This window comes from Phoenix dactylifera, chromosome 7 (assembly GCF_051530095.1).
Source record: "Phoenix dactylifera cultivar Ajwa chromosome 7, Ajwa_hap1_PhDact_Kaust_v1.1, whole genome shotgun sequence".
Taxonomy (NCBI): Eukaryota; Viridiplantae; Streptophyta; class Magnoliopsida; order Arecales; family Arecaceae; genus Phoenix; species Phoenix dactylifera.
Window position 1 is genome coordinate 2,532,618 of NC_143196.1, and position 19,827 is coordinate 2,552,444.

At 41.3% G+C, this 19,827-nt stretch overlaps 3 pseudogenes across 2 annotated transcripts; 2 read left to right on the plus strand and 1 right to left on the minus strand.

Moving 5' to 3' along the window:
* The first annotated feature begins 3,428 nt into the window (after positions 1-3,428).
* LOC103697490 (flavonol sulfotransferase-like pseudogene) lies at positions 3,429-5,452 on the plus strand (annotated as a pseudogene). The gene has a single exon (XR_015967166.2). The product of XR_015967166.2 is annotated as a flavonol sulfotransferase-like pseudogene (transcript).
* Positions 5,453-7,715: 2,263 nt separating this feature from the next.
* On the plus strand, positions 7,716-9,728 carry LOC103697488 (flavonol 3-sulfotransferase pseudogene; annotated as a pseudogene). The gene has a single exon (XR_016395854.1). The product of XR_016395854.1 is annotated as a flavonol 3-sulfotransferase pseudogene (transcript).
* An 8,180-nt stretch (positions 9,729-17,908) lies between these two features.
* On the minus strand, positions 17,909-18,937 carry LOC120111104 (flavonol 4'-sulfotransferase pseudogene; annotated as a pseudogene).
* Between the last annotated feature and the right edge of the window lie 890 nt (positions 18,938-19,827).

Sequence of the window (19,827 nt, forward strand, 5' to 3'; positions counted from 1 at the left end):
ATTATTATAACAATCTAATCCAAATACATCGGTGGGAATTAATCAGAATATAAAATATACAAGAATTCAGAAGAAACATCTGTTATAGAAGTCCCCAATATAACTCCTATATGGTTGACCATATATGACGCTATCCAGTCCGTAGTACTATTTATTTCTCTATAAACATGTGACAACTCATACGAACATAGAGTAGCTCCCATTCTCCAGCAATTCCGTAACAGAGAGTGAAATTTGGTGTCTGTGGTAAATGATCTTGATAACCGCCTAATAACCATGAAAGAGTCCTCCTCAATAATAATTTGAGAAGCTCTCAACCATTATTTAACATATGAGAAGCTCTCAACCATTTTTTAACATATATCAAACCTTTCCATGCAGCATGTAACTTTGGCATCCGAACCATAGTCTCGAATGATCTGACACAACCTGCTGAAACTAGTGCATCACTTACACTTCTTGTTACCAAGCTAGCTCCACCAAAATCATCTCTATTTTAAACACTACTATCAAAGTTAATCTTGATGAAACAAGAGGTGGTGGATGCCAAGAAAAATATATCATATAAGGAAGCGTAAAATCTGCTAGGTAGGAAACACAATTGCTCCAGCTGTCATAGATCTCTTTGGGGCAGCTGTTTGTATACGCTCATGGCCTCAGGTAGAAACTCTTATAAAAATTATTCTGGGACTCCAAAAAATACTTTGAAACATATTGGCCAACCTTATCTAATAAGTAATATAAGACCTCATAACAACCCCACTATATTGGTTACTTTTAGAAGGGCTATATTTAATATTCCAAAGGAAAGCATCAATAGAACAAGTTGGAATAGCATTAAATCTATGGTATCCTTACCAAAATCTCTTGGCTCATCTCATTATTTATGAGCGATTTAATTTGCAAGGCATGATCATCATCAACACAACTATCTAGTAAAAAGAACAAAAGGAGTATGGGTGATCATGGATTGTTCCTTACCCCTCTCCCTCCAGTGGTTCACTTCCATTTAATATCATAGTAGTTTTTTTTTAATTAAAACAAGAAAAAAGGGTGGACAACTCTACTGCAAGTCGACCCTGGAGGATTATGATGATGGCAACCTCCCATCTCTTCCAGTAAAGGTCGCAACTGCTCCAGAAGGAGACAAATGCAAATAATGACAATCTCAAAGGAGACTGCAATTTGGAAGTCGGGGTTGGCTTCCGAAATTATGATTATGCTATGGTGGGTTACCATGCATAAATGCCAGCAGGAGAGCATGAGGACCAAGATAGTTTGGCAATCATGGGTCCATGCTCGTCTCTATCTTTCTTTCAAAGAAATTTATTTATGATAGCTCTCCAGGTGGTCCAAACCATTTTAGACCATTCGAACCTGGCCCAGCCCTACATGCTTGTTGTGATGTCATTTTCTTTTAGGAAATCGGTGAAGCCACCATCATTTCATCAAGATCACAAAATGATTATAAAGTTGTTGATAAGCAATAGGCGTGTAAATCACTTTGGAGGCTGATTTATATTCTAATTATGAATAAAACTTTTAGCGTCCGAACCATATCAATACCTGTATTTGTATCTGCTAAAAAAACCAATTATGATATGGATGTAATGATGCTCAATACATATTCAAATAGAAAATTCATCATGTCATGAGCGGTTTGGCCCATGTCATTAATTTTGACACGCAGGCAAAATATATGTGAAGATTTGCAGGTCGTCGTGCGTGTCTCTCGTCCATAAAAATGGACCAAATACATTGAGACATGAACGGGACTTGTTAGCAAATGAGCTGTTGGATAATAATTGCTTGATCCATCACGAGATTGGGACAATAAATATATATTTCGAATCATGCACTCCACTTGGGTCTACCGTCTTTTTCGTTGTGCATGGCGAAGTCATCAGAAGTGAGACCACTTCTTTATAATTGTCCTGTTGTCCGTTACAAAGCCTTCGTGTTATAATATGCGCCATTTGATCTCGTGAAATGACCTTTTACCTATTTTTACTAAATTATACTGAGGATGCGACATTTCAAACAACTCTGAGGGACACTAGGATAGTAAAAAAAGGCAATATAATAAATATAATTTATAAATTATTAAAGTTAACAAAAATGACCGATCATTTATTTTGGGCCACAATAAAACAATCCTACCGTTCCAACAAGGACCATCTTAAATTATCAATTATTAAGATTGTCCTTATAAAATTACAGATTATAGTCCGGTTAAAGTTATTGTATACCATATTGTACCTAATTGGATGATCTAGAATATACAATATCATATCGGCTAGGTACCTGTATATAATATGGATGGCGTATTAATTTTCGGTATGCCGAATCGATGCAGTACTATACTAGTATAGCATTAACGTATTAGCGGTATAGGCTCCAATACTGAAACGGTGTATCTTAACTTAGGTGCTGCATAAAAGTCTTCGAAGCATGAATTTGAGAACTTATAATGTTGTTTCTATATAAAAAAGCGCATAGTGCTCCAAATTTGTTGGCACTAGCTTTATAAAAAATATAAATGCTTCTATAATTAAGTAGAATCAGTAGGTTAAAAATAATTGATGTCCAGTTTTTATCAAATCTCTCTTTGGTCCCTCCTTCAAACTCTTCGAACCAGACGAGATGACGTAGTAGTCTGGCATTCGGTGGGTGGTTGAGCAAAGTAATTTTGCATCATCCCACCAAGCCAGCCTCAAACAATTTCACTAATTGAATCAAAAGATGCATGGCATTATGGACTAACTATATTATATTGATTGCCCTGGCATGAAAAGAAATATAATAATGAAAAGGAATTAATACGTAGATGTGAACTGGATTGAATATACAAAGACTTTGGGCTTATCTTATTACTACGGCAGATTTCGTCGTGGGCTAAAAATGTGATATTTTGGTAAATCTCATTATGGATGGAAAATAAGAAACTATAATAAGCTCCGTCCTATAATAAAAATATAAAACTATGGCAGATCCGTCCATTTAATATCACTATAAATTACTATTGATATAACTTTTTAGTCCTCTTTTTTTTAAAAAAAAAGAGCTTTCTGGAGTGCCTCGACCTGCTCGGGTTATGTAATTAAGTTGGTGGTCTCACCGTCAGCGCATTCCTCAGAATTTCAAGGGCAACCATTTGAATTTCTTTTTCTTTTGCCAAACAAAATTAATAGGACGAGCCCACCACACACATCATCGCATGAAAGAAACGAGACGGTGGATAACTCCAACACACGTCACTATATTATTCACAAATGTACACAGCACCCGTCAACTTTATGGGCATTTTCTTGGCTTTTTATCGTGATAACTGACAACTTGCACGTGCCACGTTGTACCTTTCCTTTGGTGCGTGTGTAGTTTTGCATTGAAAATAGTAGCCACATGGAGAACCACGTGTCTGCTTTTTTTTTTTTTTTTTTGCATTATCTACTCTCTTTTTTATTTTTGTGGATTGTACCTACACGATGTACCCAAAAAAAAAAAAAACAGCATATCCCTAAAACAAAAAAAAAACAATTAAGCTCCATCTTGAATTCTGCAACAACAAATGTGATAGCCTTTTTAAATTCTGGCTTCTTATGGTATCAGAGTTTCTCCAGGCTACAGCCACATGCACCTGTTTTCCACTACAACCATCCCCTTCTCCCAATTACAAACATCACCAAGGCACCAACTACTTGGTTTAGAAACAGCAGATGGAGTCCATCCTCATATCCACCGATTACGTTGGTTATGTAGATGGAACCAGAAATTAACACTGCTGGGTTCAATATATATGTTCTTTGGGAATTTTGGATATCATTTGCCCTTCACCTGAGCTTAGCTTAACGAGAGTGTGTGTTCTGCAGTCTGAACTTATCGACTTTATGTAAAATTTGTATTTAAAGTTAGAACCATTAATTCCTGTAACAAACAACGTATCCCTATCAAACATCGTAGAGTTCAAATCCTCTACGGTGCCGAATAATCACTCCGGAGGGCTGGTGCAGGTTTGGATCTCACCCGCTGCTGCACAGCACGAAAGCGTCAAGTTCTTACCTCAAAAGAAAGAAAGAGAAACCCTGGACCCATCCTTACATATAACAAGAGAATCACCGTCTAAGACGAGCATAAATAGATGATCAGGCTCTCATCAAGGCAACATTTGAGAGACGTTTCCAAACATGTCTTCTTTGCCTTGTTTTCCAATTCCATTCAAACATGTGGAAGCGTTGCTGGAGAAAGAAAACCATTCAACAGCTCCAGCAGCTGCACCTGTCCGGGATTACGATGAGCTCATCTCATCCCTCCCGGTGAAGCAAACCTTCATCCCCATCCGAAAGTACCTGGAGTTCTGGTTCCCGGAAGGCCACCTCCCGGGCATCATGGCCATCCGCCAACACTTCAGGCCTCGCCCCGACGACCTCTTCCTCATGTCCTTCCCAAAGTCCGGCACCACCTGGCTCAAAGCCCTGGCCTTCGCAACCATGACCCGAGCCCACTACCCCTGGGATCGCCACCCTCTCCACAGCCTCAACCCCCACGACGTGGTGCCCTTCATGGACGATCTCTTCGCCGCCGGCCAGGCTTCCAAGCTCGAAGCTCTGCCCTCCCCGAGAGTCCTCGCCACCCACATGCCTTACTCCTTGCTGCCGGACTCCATCACCAGCTCCGGCTGCCGGATTATATACATCTGCCGGGACCCCAAGGACGCCATCGTCTCGCTTTGGCACTTCGCCGAGAAGGCTAGTGCCGAGAAAGGGAGGGAGGGCTTTCCCTTCGACCGATTCTTCGAGATGGCCTGCGAGGGGAAGTTCCCTTATTCCCCGATATGGGACCATTCTCTGGAGTACTGGAAGGAGAGTTTGAGAAGGCCCGAGAAGGTGCTGTTCTTGAAGTACGAGGAGATGCTGGAGGAGCCGGCGGCGAACGTGAAGAGGCTGGCGGAGTTCCTCGGGTGCCCGTTCTCCGAGGACGAGGAGAAGGGAGGCGTGGTGGAGGAGATCATAACGCTCTGCAGCTTTGAGAAGCTCAAGAGCATGGAGGCGAACAAGAAGGGGTCTCAAGAAGCAGCGGTTTACAAGGTAAGCAACGCTTCCTTCTTCAGGAAAGGAGGAACAGGCGATTGGAGGAACTATGGGAGCCCGGAGATGGCTCAGAAGTTGGATGAGATCGTCCTGGAAAAGCTGGAGGGCTCCGGTCTGACCATCCCTGGAGTAGGTCCGGGAGCGGAAGAAGCTACTGCAGGCCATTCATAGATGTGCCTCAGAAGACTCTACTAGTTGTTACCAATAACTTGTTGGTGCTCATGGATTGGTGATTGTGTTTTAAACTTCTCTGTAGTCCCGATGTGCATTTAGAAGCTACTATGGCCATTCCACAGCTCGTGGGATGATTGCTGCTATGCCGTGTTTGGAAGGCTGTAATAAAATGGTTGTCTTGCGTCATTGAATTCTGCTGTTCTTTATCACCAAAAAAACAAAAAAACAAAAGTTTTGCTGTCTTCGTAACATTGACTATTACCCAAGTAGAGCAATATATTTGACGCAATGTGAGAGACGAGAGGAGAAGTCATGAGTTTAGAGCAATCGAAAGACGTTTTCTTCACCAAAAGTACGACTATTACGACCATTTGGTGATATCAGTCTGTTTCCGTGGTTTGTGATGGAGCGGGCAGCACAGGCAGCGGCGTTCTTTCACGCAGATACGGACTATGGACCTTTGACAGCTCGGGACATCTGGGGCCGCCATTCTGCTTTGGCAGCTCCTTATGTGGTGTTTTTAACCTGGGAGCCCCCACCCCCGAGCTTCCTGAAGGTCAATTTTGATGGCTCAGTCCAGGATGGAGGCAGGAGGGGAGGAGCCGGATTTGTCATCAAGGGCCCGGATTCCAGCACGATGGCAGCAGGAGGCTGTCAAATCTTCGACATCTTGGTCCCAGGTGCAGAGCTGCGTGCAGCTTGGATGGGGTTGCGATATGCGCGATTTGTTCTTCGGGCGAGTTCCATTCTATTGGAGGGAGACTCGGCCACTGTGATCAGTTGGGTCCGGAAGGGCCCTCACGGCAATAGGGGAGTACATCCATTGCTCCGAGACATATGGTCGATGGTGAGGGAGGGGGTTCTCTTTCGAGCTGTGCATGTATATCAAGAGGCCAACGGGGCGGCAGACTGGGTGGCGGCGTACGTTGCGCGCCACTCAGGCGGCTCCCTATGGGTTGGTGAGGATGAGTTGCCTGGTGTATTCCGAGATATTTTGTATGCAGACTCTACTAGGTGTATTCGTACCCGTATAGTATGAATCACCGCTTTTAGCAAAAAAAAAAAAAAAGATGTTTTCTTCTTAAGATTCTCAACTGGGTGTGAGATATGAAAAATTATTGGTTACACCATGTTGCGGGATTTTCACCCCGGCAACAGCCTTAGTCCCAACCGAGCCGAGCAGAAAGAGACCGCGTCCCCCACGAGGTATTGTCCGCTTTGGGCGCTCCGGTCCGCGCGTCCAGCGCTGACGGAGGGAGACGTTTCCGGCCCGCGCGTCCAGCGCTGACGGGGGGATTGCCCTCACGGTTTTGTCCCACAAAAGGGCCCTCGTGAGGAAAAGGCTTCGCCCTCCTCATTATAAGGCACGGAACCTTTCCGCTCTAGCCGATGTGGGACTAAATTCAAGGCCTCCTCCCCCCCACAACATAGCCCCCCCAGCGGGAAGGTTCCGGCCAGGTTTTACCCCAACGGGCCCCCACAGTCCTGGAGGGTAGTCAATGGAGAGAGGAGGCGGCCCTCCTTCTAGCGCCATCTGTTGCGGGATTTTCACCCCGGCAACAGCCTTAGTCCCAACCGAGCCGAGCAGAAAGAGACCGCGTCCCCCACGAGGTATTGTCCGCTTTGGGCGCTCCGGTCCGCGCGTCCAGCGCTGACGGAGGGAGACGTTTCCGGCCCGCGCGTCCAGCGCTGACGGGGGGATTGCCCTCACGGTTTTGTCCCACAAAAGGGCCCTCGTGAGGAAAAGGCTTCGCCCTCCTCATTATAAGGCACGGAACCTTTCCGCTCTAGCCGATGTGGGACTAAATTCAAGGCCCCCTCCCCCCCCCCCCCACAACACACCAGATCCAGCATTGAACTCATAGGCCAAGCCACCCAAAAAGTAGCAAAATCATAGAACACACTTCAATAAGAGGGCTTTTTCATTTGTGCGTTTCAGGTGGAAGTATGGCTAATTCAACCAGGATCCTGATAGACTGGTCCGCTACAAATCTTCGACCGAAGTAGCGAGTTCTCCGGCATCACCGTGTCTCTCATATGGTGTCTAAGACGGACTAATTTTCAGCAGCAAAAACTACCATAAAATCAAAAGAGTGCAACCAAATATAATGATTTAATCACCTTTTGAGTAACGGCTGATTTTGGGATCGCATTCCAAACAACATCTTAGTTAGTGCCCTTGGAGCATCGGTGAATATTTAAGTTGTGATATAAAGCCCTCACACTCCCTATGTTCCTTTACTATTTTAATATAAATTTCAGATTAGACTTGTCAAATCAATATGGTGGTCCGGGAGGTTGGTGGCGGCATACTTGGGGTAGGTGTGGTTCACGGGTCAGGCTGCGCACAATTCACTCCATGGCACGCTGGAAAAAGTAGAGGAAATGGCTGCAGCATCTTAATTCCTCCCCTCGAGCCATCGAATATGCATCATCTGCTCCCATTACCTTTTTTTTTTTTTTTTTTTTTTTTGTGTGTGTTGAAGAGAATGTATCAAATGTGTCGGGTACCACATGCTGCTAAGCATGTGGTACGCCAGTCAGATGTGCCTGAAGAATCTCAATTGCTTGGCATCGGGCTCAACGAACCTCGGAGGGAGAAGGAGGGCAGCTCTCTCCAAATATCTAAGCATTACTTGATAGCCAGATGTAATATGCTACACATGTCACTATAGTGGCCTCCTGCCTGAAACGGGGGGTGATCGCTGATGCAGGACGGCTATGAAAAAGAGAGGAAAAAAGAAGAAGAAGAAGAAGAGAAGGGGAGGAAGGAGGAGATAGAAGAAGAAAAAAAAGCAGGCTTTTTATTCAATCATCCATTAACCCTAATTAAGTGTATGGATCCATATATATAGGGTCACAAAATAACAAAAAGATCCTACAAATAAAATAATTGCATAAAAGTTCTAAAATAACAATATGCAAATAAATCCAATCAACTAAAATAAAATTACATAAAATCAAATCAATCCAGCTACAACGAAAGTGACTGGACCATCTTCCTATGACGACCCGTAATCTCGTGTAAGAGGCGGTTCGGTACTGGCGTCCGCATCAAACGCCCAACTCTTCCTGCTACCTGGCCACATGCGCAGCACTCAATGGTGCTTTTATCTGCTCCTATATATTGCATCGCGGGTAGCCCTCAGAGAACCACTGCCATAATCCCTGCAAGAAGCCCAATCGAGAGCATAGCATAACATAGTATCCTTCCTTCAATGGCTGCTCAACTGCCTCTTTGCAACAGCCCCACTCCAATGGAGCCTCAAGAAAAAAAGGTGGCGGATCCAAGACCTCCTTCAAACTACGCCGACCTCATCTCAGCCCTCCCCTTGGAGGAAGGCTGGGCACCCGTCCGCACCCGAAAATTCCAAGGCTTTTGGATCCCCGAACCCGTTCTCCCCGGCATCATGGACATGCAACAAAACTTCAAGGCTCGCCCCGACGACCTCTTCGTGCTGAGCTACCCCAAATCCGGCACCACCTGGCTTAAAGCCCTCACCTACGCCATCATGACACGAACCCAATACCCTTTTGACCACCACCCTCTCCTTGGCCAAAATCCTCACGACTGCGTCCCTTTCATGGACAGAACCTACGCCAAAGGCCAAGCCTCAGAACTAGATGCCATGCCATCCCCTCGCATCCTCAACACCCACTTGCCTTACCCTCTGCTGCCAGACTCCATCAAGAGCTTATGTTGTAAGGTCATATATGTGTGCCGGGACCCCAAGGATGTGTTGGTGTCGCGGTGGTACTTCAGTAATAGGATGAGGCTGCAATCTATGGAGCCAATTCCATTTACCAAGGCCTTCGAGATGTTCTGCGAGGGAAGTTGCCCCTATGGGTCGGTCTGGGAGCATGTTCTCGAGTACTGGGAGGAGAGCCAGAGGAGGCCAGAGAAGGTGCTGTTCTTGAAGTACGAGGAGATCTTAGAGGATCCGCTGCGGAGTGTGCTGAGGTTGGCCGAGTTCATGGGGTGTCCCTTCTCTCCAGAGGAAGAGAAGGAAGGGGTGGTGGAGGAGGTCATAAAGCTGTGCAGCTTTGACAAGCTGAAGAGCTTGGAGGTCAACAAGACGGGTAAACTGCATCCCGATTTCCCCCTAACTAATGATTCCTACTTCAGGAAAGGAGAGGCGGGGGATTGGAGAAATCACATGAGTCCGGAGATGGCGCGGAAGTTGGACCGCATCACTGAGCAAAAGCTTGAGGGGTCCGGTCTGACCCTTGGTGGTGTAGCTGTGGAAGCATCGGCGGCCATCAATGGTGATGACCAAGCTCTATTCTAGTCGCAGTTGCGTGTGATTTAGAGTTGAGATTATCTAATAAGCTGCTGTAATCCCGTAACCCCCACATGTTGCTTGTCATGGCCGTAGCGCCTGGGGCCCGGCTCTTGCTGTCAACTTTTGTTGACCCTTGATCCGTCTGTAAGGTACAGCTGTGAAAAACTGTCTTTTAGTTCTCCCACCGCATGCCCATGCGCTAAAATTTTTTACTTTCATCGTTAAAAAATTTTGGTAATCAAAAATAGACGATCATTATAGATTTCATGGCTAAAAATTTTAGTAACAAAAATATAAAATTATAATTATATTTAGTTATAAAATGCAAATGATTGTTAAAGGCAGATATTGACCGAATTAGGTGATGTTGAACCCATCACTTGGTTCAGTTATGTAACATGGCCATAAGAATCCTAAAGTAATATCCTAAAGATCATACACTATCTAAAATAAACAATTTTCAAATAATTCTACAAATTTAATCACTAATTAATGGCCAATTAATACAACTAAATAAATCTACCGTGATCAAATAACTAACTTGTTCGATTATAAACATTTCAAACGTTCATCAGCATCGGAAAATAAACAAATTAACTAATAACTTTGAAACTCGAAATCCGCCTCAACTCAACCGAAACTATGCATTGTGAGATCCTAAAAAAATATAACAGGCTTAATTTTTACTTATATGGAATCCATGCCACAAAATACCACAATCATAAAACAAGCGTAACAAACACACATCTTTAAATATAACAAATCACATCAAATAATTATCTCAAGTTAACATAGATCAAATACAATAGTATTTAGGTTCTCAGCTTTGGACTACCATAACTACGTTCCACCCGTTGTCGAGCATCAACAATACTATGTTTCTAGCCCATGATGGAGCATCAACAATACCACATTTTCAGGTGGTGGTGGGGCATCAACAAGTACCATATTTTTAGACCCTGTTCAAGCCCATCAGGCACTCGCCGGCCCAAATCAAGCTCTAGAACATCGAAAAAAGAAAAGAACAAGAGGAGCTTGAGGCTTTACCTAAGTTCGGCAAGGCCAAAAGGGTGATCCAACAATCTTCTCCGGCAGCAATCCAAGGAAAAAATCGTCAAAAAGCTTGGTAATCGACCATGATTATTCGCAATTTCAGTAGTGGAGTCCATAGGAGGAAGATGATGTTTTTTTTATAGATGAGATCCTAGGATTTTAGTCATGTTCAACTTGCCCTCAAACTCCTGGAGCTTGCAGCGTCGGGAGGGAAGAAGGCTTGTAGTCGGAGTCTTCTTCTCCGCTATCACGTGCAAAGCATACACGGGTTATTGGGCCCAAACCTCTTCCGGCCAACCCACTGACCTAACTATATTTTCACAATATCAAACATATTTTCTGGGGATGTTAGAAAATCTTAATCTTAACATACTAAATGCAGTGCTCTAGATCATTGCAGTTAAGATAAACTAACAGATAGAGGCCACAACCTAATTCTATTAAATAAGTTGTGGGTAGGGCCTCCTGTGTGGCACCAGACAGCTGGTTTCACGTATTTCCTTTTAATTTTGGAGAAATTAATTCCCCACCTTTCAAAAGACTCTAGTATAACAATAAATCCCTGTTAACTAGTCTTATAACAACCAGTCCAATAATTTTAGTATGTTTAATTCTCGGTCCTTGAGAGTATTTTTATGAGACGAAAATACCCCTCCTTAAAGTACCCAGTTTTTCTCCCCAAACTGAAACTCACCTTCTTCTTCCCCCATTATGCCTTCCTATCCCCCACCGTGGCCGACGACCGCTCCCCCGTCCACCGCCTCGGCGCCCTCCAGTTCGCCGCCTCACCCCTAATCTTCCTCCTCGTCGCCGCCGCCCTCCTCCTCCCGCACCCCCTCACTCCCGACCTCCTCGCTTCCCTCGTCTTTGCCCTCCTCTCCGCAACCTCCGCCCACTCGGCCGCCGCCTACCAGATCTCCGACCTCCAGGCCAAGTTCGACTCCCTCTCCACCGCCGTCTCCGCCGTCGCCTCTCTTGAACTCGACCTCCACCCGCGCTTATTCTCCACCATCGCCGCCCGCGAGATGATATGGAGGAGAAAGGATCTCGGCCGTGCTCCACCGGCCATGTCACCGAGCCACCACCGGCCTCGGCCCTCTTCCAGCGCCGCCGGCCTCGCGGGAGGAGAAGAAAGAAGGGAGGAGAAGAAAGAAGAAAGAAGAAGAGGCATCGGGAAGAAGAGAAGAAAAAAGAAAAGAAAAAGAAAAGAAAAAAAGGGAAAAAAAGAAAATAAATAAATGCATAAATAAATAAAAATATATATATGAATGAATGAATAAATAAATAAATAATTAAGATAATAAATAAATATATTCCAATAAAATAAAATAATAAATAACTAAATAAATAAATAACGATTCGGCACTCTTCCGGCGTCACCAGCCTCGCGAGAGGAGAAGAAAGGAGGGAAGAGAAGAAAGAAGAAAGAAGAAGAAGCTTCGGAAAGAAGAGAAGAAAAAAGAAAAAAAAGAAAAAAAAAAGGAAAAAAAAGAAGAAAAGAAAAAAAAAAAGAAAAGAAAAATAAAGTTAACTCACTATTGTAATTAAGTTAGTAAGCTTGAATACAGTGCACACAGTAAAACTATCTCTGCGTGCCATTTTCCTCCATCTTGAGAATTCAATTAAAAAACAATAACATATGCTTAAATCTTGTATCACAGTTAGTACCTCGTCTCAAACCTTTTTTGCTCCATTTTTGCTCCATATTAGAAATTCAGTGTGTACGACGTTTTAGTATCTCACCTCAAACCTTATACATCAATGTTGGGATAACACCTTACTGTGTGCACAGTTAATTTAACTATGTGCGCAGACAATTTATCTGTATGCCAAAATAATTAAATTGTGAATAGAGTAGAATTTACTGTGTGCACGGTTAATATAACTGTGTTTCGGGGTAAAATAACAGTCTTGAAACATTTGTTTTAAATCCAATGCAATCTTCACAAGAGTACAATAGCAAGGGAAACAAGAACATATGCATACGACACATCCACTTCAAACCGATCTCAAAGATCTCCAAATTTTATATGGCTTCTTGCCTACAAGAATAGCAAGAATAAGAAAATATCTATGTACAGAATGTAGTTAAGTAGGAAGAGATAGTTTTCTATGTGTTGTAAAAGTTGATTGTAAGATGAGTGCATTTGCATTTTTTTGTGTCATATAACATTTAAATAGAAAATTAGATTATGTTGAGATGATTGGCCAAATTTTCTACTTGCTATCATGCTCATTGCTCAGATGCTGAAATGTAACTTATAGATTCTCAAAAAGTGACTAAACTATGTGCCGTCACACACTTACAACACTATTGCGGTAAACTTTAATGTGTGCAGCGTGTCATTTTGGAAATTCATTTAGTTCCAAAATTTTAGAAATTGCAGCGTGCCAAAATCTAGATTGGCACATCCCAAAATGAAGTAGTGAACTCCTATTCTTGATAAGTAGAAGGTTTGGCAAAGTTTAATCACCGTTATTCTACCCCGGAACACAGTTATTTCAATTGTGCACATAGTTTATGATACTGTACACAGTTTATTTGTTTCAGAACACAGTTATTTTGTCTGCGAACATAGTAAATAGAACTTTGCACACAGTTAAGTGTTATTAGGAAATTGTTGTAGAAGTGGTTGGGATGAGGTAGTAAAAGGGAATAAACACTCAATCTAGATTGGCACATCCCAAAATGAAGCAGTGAACTCCTATTTTTGATGAGTAGAAGGTTTAGTAATATTTGAACACCATTATTCTATCCCAAAACATAGTTATTTCAACTATGCACACAGTTTATTTGTTGGGAAACACAGTTAAATTAACAGCGAACACAGTTAATAAAACTGCACACACAGTTAAGTATCATTCTGAAATTGTTGAAAGTGGTTTGCGATGGGGTACTAAAACGGAGTAAACACTAAATCTACATTGCTACATCTCTTAATGAAGCAGTGAACACCTAATTTTGATGAAATAGTAGGTTTGGCAAAGTTTGAAGACTGTTATTCTACCCCGAAACACAGTTACTTCAATTATGCACACAATAAGTTCTACTCTGCACACAGTTTCTTTGTTTCCGAACACAGGTAAATTAACTGCGAACATAGTTAATTAAACTGTGCACCCAGTTAAGTGATATTCAAAAAATGTTGCATAAGATGGCACGCTAAATTTTATGAAACTCCGATACACTTTTAAGCATAGGAACAATAATATCTGAAATTGTAATACAAGATTTAAGTATTTGTTATTGCTTCAATGGAATAATTCCCAAAAATGGCACACAGAGGATTTTGAAACTCCAATACGCTTTTAAGGAAAATGGCATGCTGCAATTTCTGAAATTCTGGAACTATAATTATTGATATCCAAAATGATAATGGGACCTAACTGAACTCCCAAAATAGCACGCTCATTTTTCTGAAACTCTGATACGCTTTTAAGCACTTGAACTATTTTGGCACAAGATTTAAGCCTATGTTTATGTTTCCTAATTGAAATGTGGAGATGGAGCAAAATGGCACGCTAAATCTTCTCAAACTCCGATACACTTTAGTTGTTAGATTTGTCGGTACTCTTTATCGTCAGTTTGGTGCCCGTTGATAATGAAAAGTTATGTACCTACTTTCGATTATCAACCATTTGGAGTACAACCTTCGATTTTAAACAAATTTCCAAATAGAATTACCAAATTGGAGGAACATAAATTCAATTGGCACACTGATTTTCTGAAAGTGTGATAGATATTTAAGCATGTCCTGCTTATGTTTCTGTTTATGGCCTCATAACCATATTACAACTGTGCCGGCACAGTTTATGAAACTCTTTCAGAACCTATAATAAGTCATCATGATAGACATTTTAGCAATGAGCACGACAAAAAGCAGAAAAGGAAGGCAATCATCTGAACATAATCAACATAATCATATTATCTATTATTTTATTACACAAAAAATAAAAATGCACATATTTACGTTCATCTTTTACAACACATTAGTCTAAGATCTATTTCTACTTGACATCAGTCCAAACATTGATCAAAACTTATCAAATACAAATGCACTCATCTTATATTTATGTGCTGTATGCATATGTTCTTGTTTCCCTCGCTATTGTACCCTTCTGAAAATTGCATAAGATTTAAAACAAATGTTTCAAGACTGTTATTTTACTCCAGAACACAATTATATTAACCGTGCACACAGTAAATTCTACTCTGCACACAATTTAATTGTTTTGGCATACAGATAAATTGTCTGCACATACAGTTAAATTAACACGGTACACAATAAGGTGTTATGTCGACATTGATGTACAAGGTTTGAGGTGAGGTACTAAAACGTCGTACACACTAAATTCCTAATATGGAGCAAAAACGGAGCAAAAAAGGTTTGAGATAAGGTACTAACTGTGATACAAGATTTAAGTATATGTTATTGTTTTCTAACTGAATTTCCAAGATGGAGAAAAATGGCACGCAGAGATAGTTTTACTGTGTGCACTATGTTCAAGCTTACTAACTTAATTGCAATAGTGAGTTAACTTTATTTTTCTTTATTTTTTTATTTTTTTTATTTTCTTTTTTTATTTTTCTTTTCTTTTCTTCTATTTGTTTCCTTTTCTTTTTTTTTTCTTTTTTCTTCTCTTCTTCCCAAAGCTTCTTCTTCTTTCTTCCTTCTCCTCCTGCGAGGCCGGCAGCGCCAAAAGAATGTCGGATCATTATTTATTTATTTTGTTATTTATTATTTATTATTTTATTTTATTGAAATATATTTATTTATTATTTTATTTATTTATTCGTTCATATACACACACACTTATTTATGCATTTATTTATTTATTTTTCTTTCCTTTTCTTTTCTTTTCTTTTCTTTTCTTTTCTTTTCTTTTCTTTTTCTTTTCTTTTTTTCTTCTCTTCTTCCCGATGCCCCTTCTTCTTTCTTCTCCTCCCTCCTTCTCCTCCCGCGAGGCTGGCGGCGCCGGAAGAGTGCCGAGGCCGGCGGTGGCTCGGCGACATGGCCGGTGGAGCGGGGCCGAGACCCTTTCTCCTCCGGATCCTCTCGCGGGCGGCGACGGTGGGGAAGAAGCACAGGTGGAGGTCGAGGGCAAGGGAGGCGACGGCGGAGACAGCGACGGAGAGGGAGTCTCACTTGGCCTGGAGGCCGGAGCCGATAATGCGGAAGCGGAACGAGCACTTGCAGACCTTGTGGGATGGCTTGGAAGTTGGAAGGAATAGGATTCAGAACAGGAGAAATAAAAAAGAGAAAATGAAGATGAAGGGGGTGAAGGGCATTATGGTCTTTTCATGAAAATTTATTATGCACTGGAAATGGGTATGGACCGGTTGTTAAAGTTATGTTCAACAGGGATTAAACATTACAGTCCGGTCAAAAAATGGACCGGACATTAGTTTCCCCTTTAATTTTTTGTTGTTGTTGCCGTTCTTTGTTGGCTTTATAAGAGAAAAGCCACCACATCAACAACTGCCAGCTATTAATTTTGCAGGAAGTAAGGGTACGGAGCCCATGCGCGGTGAAGGGACAAAAAACGATTATTATTCTACTTTATTTTACGACTCCAATAATATTGAGAATTTTATTTTTTTTTAAAAAAAAAAAGTTCGATTTTCCAGATTTTCTTATTCTACTTTATTTTACGACTCCAATAATATTGAGAATTTTAATTTTTTTAAAAATAAAAAACATGCAATAGTTCTTTAATTAAAATAATGCAGCGATATCTCTTCAATTTTTTACCATATGCACTTACACCCTAAAATTTCTATTTTTTCAATTAAATCTTAAAATTTTGATTTTGACTGCAATATGATCCAACCATTTATCTCCATGGCAATAGATATAAATTTCCATCAATACCCTTGTTAGCTGGATTAGAATAAAAGTTGTGTTTTAGTGGAAACAAAAATCTAAGAGTACATTAGTAATTTCTCACATGCCTTAGAGCTCGGATAGAAGTTTGGGCCATATTGCAACCAATTTGAATCTGTTGGATCTAACTAAAAAAATTAGAATATTTGAGGTGTAAATATAAATCACAAAAAGTGGAAAAGGTATCTATATAATTTTTTCCAAAATAAAATACCTTCCATCCTATAGCCTCGATGTAAGATACTTACATTTTCTATAAATAAAATCTCATATAAAAGTCCCTAGAAGATTTCTCCCATGAAGAAAAATAAATTCCGAATATAGATGAAGAGGTCGACTTTCTAAGGTTGCTTTTTGATATTTCACTTCACCCCAGTCCAATGATGTCTAGATTTTCAGATTTTTGTTGTACACTTGCTGCACTGGATATGCTTGTGTATTAAAACATTATATTTCACGAATTAGAAATGCTAAATAAGAGGAAACATGAAAACAACTATTTTAGATGGGCATTCACTAACAAAACCAAATTCAATTGACTGTATAAGTAACCATTCAAATCCAAATCAAATGCAGCTCCAATATATTTCCGCAAAGAATAATTTGCAGAGGATCCAACTAAAAAGTTTTGAGTAATTAAAACTTTTAATTAAAAAAAGATAAATTAGAAATTTTTATTGCGGTAGAATTCTTAAAAAATATATTTTTCTATAATAGGAACAGGGTAGAAAAATCTAGTTAGCTTGAAATTTATGAGGCAGCGTGCACGAATTCTCTATGATTTTTCAAGCATTTCATCTGGAAGTTGGAAATCATAAAGTTTCCTCTTTTCTCCCGAGCTAATAGCTAAAGAGATTTCTGCAATCAAGATTTTTAATGCTTTCGCCATTTATATTGGTAACAGCAATGCTGGTATAAATAAAGGACCCGACAAACAATAGTTGGGCTTCCTATCCAAGACCAGAAACTTCATCATTATTTAGGGAAGAGGGCCATTTGGAAAATGGGTATCATGGGCAGCGAAATTTCTAAAATTTATTTAAATAATTATTTTTTTTCACTATTTCAAACACATAGGCGAATCAGAGTAGGCTCGAAAGGGATTTGGTCCATTTAAGCCCCCATTCTAGCCCATTCGCTTCAATATGACTCATTGTTATTTATATTTTAGCAATTATTCTAAAGAAAACAAATAAGTGCAGCATCATAGCGGGAGACAGAAACTATCACGAAGACACCTCGATGGTACAAGTAACAGACGTCTTTCGCAGTGACACCTTATTGACGCTCTCTGGGGTCAACAAAGGTTGACAGCAAGAGCAGAGACAGAGACGCCATGCGGGGGTTCCAGGATTGCAGCAAACTTCTTATGCAATCTCACTCTAAACATCCGAAAAATAAAAAGAAGATCACAAAACAACTTCGACTAGGCTTGCGCTTGGACATCACAATTGGTGGCCGCGGCTTCCACATCCACACCATTGAGGGTAAGACCGGACCCCTCAAGCTTTTGCTCGGTGATGCGGTCCAACTTCCGCGCCATCTCCGGACTCATATGATTCCTCCAATCGCCTGCCCCTCCTTTCCTGAAGAAATAATCATTGGTTAGGAGGATATGGGGAAGCAGTTTTCCCGTCTTGTTGACCTCCAAGCTCTTCAGCTTGTCAAAGCTGCACAGCTTTATGACCTCCTCCACCACCCCTTCCTTCTCTTCCTCTGGAGAGAAGGGACACCCCATGAACTCGGCCAACCGCTTCACAATCCGCAGCGGATCCTCTAACATCTCCTCATACTTCAAGAACAGCACCTTCTCTGGCCTCCTCTGGCTCTCCTCCCAGTACTCGAGAACATGCTCACATAACGGCCCATAGGGGCAATTGCCCTCACAGAACATCTCGAAGGCCTTGGTAAATGGAATTGGCTCCATAGGTTGCGGTCTCATCCCATTATTGAAGTACCACCGGGAGACCAACACATCCTTGGGGTCTCGGCAGACATATATGACCTTACAGTCTAAGCTCTTGATGGAGTGTGGTAGGAGAGAGTATGGCAAGTGAGAGTTGAGGATACGAGGGGAGGGCATGGCTTCTATTTCTGAGGCTTGGCCTCTGGAGTAGGTTCTGTCCACGAAAGGGACGCACTCGTGAGGATTTTGGCGAAGGAGAGGGTGGTGATCGAAAGGGTATTGGGCTCGTGTCATGAGGGCGTAGGTGAGGGCTTTGAGCCAGGTCGTGCCGGACTTGGGGTAGCTCAGCACCCAGAGGTCGTCGGGGCGAGCCTTGAAGTTTTGCTGCATGTCCAAGGTGCCGGTGAGAGCACGTTGGGGGATCCAAAAGCCTTGGTATTTTCGGATGTGCATGGGTGCCCAGCCTTCCTCCAAGGGAAGGGCGGAGATGAAGTCGGTGTAGTTTGAAGGAGGTCTTGGATCCGCACCCTTTTTGCCTTGAGACTCCATTAATGGAGGGGGGCTGCTGCACAGAGATGGTTGACCAGACGTCGATAAAAAGGGCACTATGCTATGCCCCCTAGCGGGTGTTTGCAGAGATTATGGTGGTCCTTCTCCCGAAGTGGCCTAGTTATCTCTCAATACCTGACACCTCATTTGGCTGCTAGTTTTGGAAGCCATGCGGGACATCTATTTTGGGCGTCTTTTTTTTACTTTTTTGTTTTTGAAAATCTCGTTCGTTAAAACCTCGTATTAAAAAAATTACTTAAAAAATATTATTTACTTAAAAAGTTAAAAATTTAAATTTATTTAAATCTAATCTAAAGCATCACGATTGACCCATGATCAGTTTCATTAAATTTTTGCTGCACTATCTCTTAATTTATATAAGTTATTGGTTAGGTCTGTTTTAATACCATTTATAACAATTGAGTATCTTACATAAAAAATCTAGCCAGAAGATATTATTTAAATTTTTTAATTCTGTATAAATACCTAAGATCAACATAGCGAGTAACTGATATAGGACTAAATATATGTCTGCACAGGTCCTCACATTTTTTTTTCTTTTTTTCCCATTCTCCTACCTATTTTTTATTTTGGGTGTCTTTTTCTTTATATTTTTTATTTTTTATTTTTTTAATTGCATGATTAGGTAGGAACCCCAGATTCCCTTATTGTCACAGGTCTTTTTTTTTTTTTTTTTTTTTTTTTTTGTGCTGAAAACGGGTATTTATTGGGGGCAGCTGTTTGTATACACTCATGAGCTAAGATAGAAACTTTTAGAACAAGTCGGAGGAGCATTAAAATACGGTATCCTTACCAACGATCCTAAAATCTCTTGGCTCATCTCATTATTTATGATAGATTTAATTTGTAAGGCACGATCATCATCAACA